Source organism: Nerophis lumbriciformis, linkage group LG03 (assembly GCF_033978685.3).
Source record: "Nerophis lumbriciformis linkage group LG03, RoL_Nlum_v2.1, whole genome shotgun sequence".
Classification (NCBI taxonomy): Eukaryota; Metazoa; Chordata; class Actinopteri; order Syngnathiformes; family Syngnathidae; genus Nerophis; species Nerophis lumbriciformis.
The window spans coordinates 62884614-62890000 of NC_084550.2; positions in this window are offsets into that span (position 1 = coordinate 62884614).

Here is a 5387-nt window from a genome sequence, read left to right on the forward strand (position 1 = left end):
CGGACCAAAGAAGAAAAGAACCATCCGGATTGTTATAGGCCAGGGGTCGGCAACCCGCGGCTCTAGAGCCGCATGCGGCTCTTTAGCACCGCCCTAGTGGCTCTCTGGAGCTTTTTCAAAAATGTATGAAAAATGGAAAAAGTTGAGGGGAAAAAAATAATAATTTTGTTTTAATATGGTTTCTGTAGGAGGACAAACATGACACAAACCTCCCTAATTGTTATAAAGCACACTGTTTATATTAAACATGCTTCACTGATTCGAGTATTTGGCGAGCCCCGTTTTGTCCTACTACTTTTTGCAGTCCTTGAACTCACCTTAGTTTGTTTACATGTATATCTTTCTGCGACTTTCTAGGACGTGTTTTATGCCACTTCTTTTTCTGTCTCATGTTGTCCACTAAACTTTTAACGTTGTGCATGAATGCACAAAGGTGAGTTTTGTTGATGTTATTGACTTGTGTGGAGTGCTAATCAGACATATTTGGTCACTGCGTGACTGCAAGCTAATCGATGCTAACATGCTATTTAGGCTAGCTATATGTACATATTGCATCATAATGCTTCATTTGTAGCTATATTTGAGCTCATTTAGTTTCCTTTAAGTCATATTAATTCAATTTATATCTCATGACACACTATCTGTATGTAATATGGCTTTTAATTTTTTGCGGCTCCAGACAGATTTGTTTTTGTATTTTTGGTCCAATAAGGCTCTTTCAACATTTTGGGTTGCCGACCCCTGTTATAGGCGCAAAGTGTAAAAGCCAGCATGTGTGATGGTATGGGGGTGTATTAGTGCCCAAGACATGGGTAACTTACACATCTGTGAAGGCGCCATTAATGCTGAAAGGTACATACAGGTTTTGGAGCAACATATGTTGCCATCCAAGCAACGTTACCATGGACGCCCCTGCTTATTTCAGCAAGACACGTGTTACATCAACGTGGCTTCATAGTAAAAGAGTGCGGGTACTAGACTGGCCTGCCTGTAGTCCAGACCTGTCTCCCATTGAAAATGTGTGGTGCATTATGAAGCCTAAAATAGCACAACGGAGACCCCCGGACTGTTGAACAACTTAAGCTGTACATCAAGCAAGAATGGGAAAGAATTCCACCTGAGAAGCTTCAAAAATGTGTCTCCTCAGTTCCCAAACGTTTACTGAGTGTTGTTAAAAGGAAAGGCCATGTAACACAGTGGTGAACATGCCCTTTCCCAACTACTTTGGCACGTGTTGCAGCCATGAAATTCTAAGTTAATTATTATTTGCAAAAAAATAAATAAAGTTTATGAGTTTGAACATCAAATATGTTGTCTTTGTAGCATATTCAATTGAATATGGGTTGAAAAGGATTTGCAAATCATTGTTTTCCGTTTATATTTACATCTAACACAATTTCCCAACTCATATGGAAACGGGGTTTGTAGATTGCACAGTACAGTACACTCTTAAAACGAATGTGTTGGAAATCAACACGTTTTGTGTAATGATGATTTCAACAAATGTTGTGTTAAGTCACAGGATTTTCCTAAGGGGAAAGTTACACAGACATTCTACACAACATTGTGTCATGAGCTTTGGCCAATCAGCTGGAATGCCATAATGTTGAAAAAAAATAAAAAAATAAAAAAGTCAGCTACGTCAAACTCAACGTTTGATGTAGCTTTGATGTAACGTCCCGCCTTTTCCTGGATCTATGTGGCCAAAATCAGTGTTCAAAAACAAGAAAAAAAAATACAAAAATGAGGGGTATTTTATTTGAACTAAGCAAAATGATCTGCCAATAGAACAAGAAAATTTGGCTTGTCAAGACTTTCCAAAAGAAGTAAAATTAGCTAAACTCAATGAACCCCAAAATACCTTAAAATAAGTATATTCTCACTAATAACAAGTGCACTTTTCTTGGTAGAAAAAAAACAAACCTTTTTGCTCAATATGTTGAAAAATATTCTTAAATGAAGTAAATGCTAGTGCCATTATCTTGACATAATGATATGCGCTCGGCATTACATTTCTTCAAACCAGCAAACTTATACTAAAACTAATTTATTGTTCTTAATGGAAAGGCAACAAGGCAAGCGCTTGTTACTCTCGGGGTCTCCTAGCCGCTCAGGCAAATCATATGGTCTAAAAATGCATTTTTCCATGGATAACATGACATCATCGCGCCAAGTGCGTGCTCTTTCAGTCAATTAGTGCGCATATATACAGCCCGGCCCCCGGCCAAATTTTTTTAATTGTAATTCTGAGGAATTTTTCTGAACGTTGTTGCGTTTGGACCAGTTGTTCCTCCCAGGGAATTCAAGTTTCTGGTCGCTCCCAAGCTCTTTACGACACTTAAAGCTGAGTAGAAGAACCACCAGAGACAGAATAGGTATTTTGTAATATATTTGCAAAGCATTGTAAATATAATGAGACCAGTCCAGCATAGAACATTCAATCGCGCAGCTAAGATGGTCTGATCTAAAATATGGAAACCTTCTATTCTATAAAGTGTCTCTCCCTCCCACCCTCGCTGTCTTGTCTTTCCAGCCCAAACACATGCCCATTGTCCTCCGCAGCTGCTGGACTCAAGAAGAGATAAAAGAAGGAGTATCTCTCCTCCTTACATTCCATATTCAAGGTTAGCACACAGTATTTGCAGTCAACCAAAAGACCACAATTGGAAGAAAAACACTAGCTGTTTTGTAATATGATTATGAAAATAAAGAAGTAACACTTAAATACGGATATATGTAAATATCTGCCTCCGACAACGTGCATGAACTATTTCTGAAATGTCACATGTTAAATGTTTAAATATTAACTGTCAGTTTACTGTACTGTGCCAACTGTACTACTATATGAGTACGTACTTTCTATTGTTTCATTGAAAATAAAACAGCAAAGTCCATTTGGCTGTCATCTGTTTTAATTATGAGACACAAATGTGTCAGTCATGATTTTTTTTTTCACGCTTGAAATAAGAAATGATTACTTTGAAAAAGCAGTTTTATACTTGTGAGTGTTGATGACACAGCTTTGCAACACTTGATATTTTAGTTTCAAGCGTGTTTTACTCAATATAGGTCATCAAATCTCAGCAACAAGCTGTAATATCTTACTGGGATCATTTAGGACCAAATCACTTAAAACAAGTAAAACACTCTAACATAAAATCTGCTTAGTGAGAAGAATTATTTTATCAGACAGAAAATAAGCAAATATCACCCTTATTTGACATATTTAATTTTACTTAGATTTCAGTTTTTGCAGTGTATAAAGCAACTACTGCTTTGGTTAGCAGCACATTAGCTCATCTTGCAACTAGGTTTGCAACCATGTATTAAGTCAATTGATTAAAAGAAAGCATTTATTTGTAGTTTGTTGCTACTATAATTATTTATGGAGTAAATTAAGAGGACATTGTGTGGTGATGCTGCCTGTGTGTGTGTGGTGTGGGGGCTGTAAAGACAATATTGTAAATAAATACAGTGGGGCAAAAAAGTGTTTAATCAGCCACCAATTGTGCAAGTTCTCCCACTTAAAATGATGACAGAGGTCTGTAATTTTCATCATAGGTACACTTCAACTGTGAGAGACAGAATGTGGAAAAAAAATCCAGGAATTCACATTGTAGGATTTTTAAATAATTTATTTGTAAATTATGGTGGCAAATAAGTATTTGGTCAATAACAAAAATTCAACTCAATACTTTGTAATATAACCTTTGTTGGCAATAACAGAGGTCAAACGATTACTATAGGTCTTTACCAGGTTTGCACACACAGTAGCTGGTATTTTGCCCCATTCCTCCATGCAGATCTTCTCGAGAGCAGTGATGTTTTGGGGCTGTCGCCGAGCAACACGGACTTTCAACTCCCTTCACAGATTTTCTATGGGGTTGAGGCCTGGAGACTGGCTAGGCCAGTCCAGGACTTTCAAATGCTTCTTACGGAGCCACTCCTTCGTTGCCCGGGCGGTGTGTTTGGGATCATTGTCATGCTGGAAGACACAGCCACGTTTCATCTTCAAAGCGCTCACTGATGGAAGGAGGTTTTGGCTCAAAATCTCACGATACATGGCCCCATTCATTCTTTCCTTAACACGGATCAGTCGGCCTGTCCCCTTAGCAGAAAAACAGCCCCCAAACATGATGTTTCCACCCCCATGCTTCACAGTAGGTATGGTGTTCTTGGGATGCAACTCAGTATTCTTCTTCCTCCAAACACTACGAGTTGAGTTTATACCAAAAAGTTCTATTTTGGTTTCATCTGACCACATGACATTCCCCCAATCCTCTGCTGTATCATCCATGTGCTCTCTGGCAAACTTCAGTCTGGTGCACGTCTACAATTCTTTTCCTGGTGTCCTTCGACAGCTCTTTGGTCTTGGCCATAGTGGAGTTTGGAGTCTGACTGTTTGAGGCTGTGGACAGGTGTCTTTTATACAGATAACGAGTTCAAACAGGTGCCATTAATACAGGTAACGAGTGGAGGACAGAAGAGCTTCTTAAAGAAGTTACAGGTCTGTGAGAGCCAGAGATCTTCCTTGTTTGAAGTGACCAAATACTTATTTTCCACCACAATTTACAAATAAATTCTTTAAAATTCCTACAATGTGAATTCCTGGATTTTTTTTTCATATTCTGTCTCTCACAGTTGAAGTGTACCTATGATGAAAATTACAGACCTCTGTCATCATTTTAAGTGGGAGAACTTGCACAATCGGTTGCTGACTAAATACTTTTTTGCCCCACTGTATGTTCAATTCAACTACTGCTCATCATAATTGGAACTTGTGAGGCGTATTCTGATCTAAATACATTTACAGTTTTTCTCTGTTAATAATCAAACATGTGCTTTCTGCTTCTCTTTCATAGTGCAATGTTGGTTCCTGTAAAATTTGGTCAAACCCAGAGATACGTTGGAGTGGCTGAACCTGAAGGGGGCTTTGACCATTTTGGCACGTTTATTAAGAAGGGTGAGTCAATACTATTTTATTCTTACTCCTTTAATTGAGCTTTTTGATCTTCTCAGTGAAAGCAGTAACACAGCAGTACCAAAAAATACAGAACTTCATTGTATACAAGAATGGCCTCTAAACACCAGTGGTTCTCAAACTTTTCACACTAAGTACTACCGTATTTTCTGGACTACAGAGCGCACCAGTATACAGTATAACATTTGAGGATGTTCAGATCAGATTGGTCTTTATTGTCATTGCACAAGTACAACGAAACTTTGTTTTCAGCACAAATATTATTTGGTTTTCCCGAATATTAGCCGCACCGGACTATAAGCCGCAGATGTATATGTTGTGAAATTAGTTATTCACACAAATATTTTGTAAATGTGTACAGCTCTGCACAAATGTACTTCAAATATATATATATATATATATATAT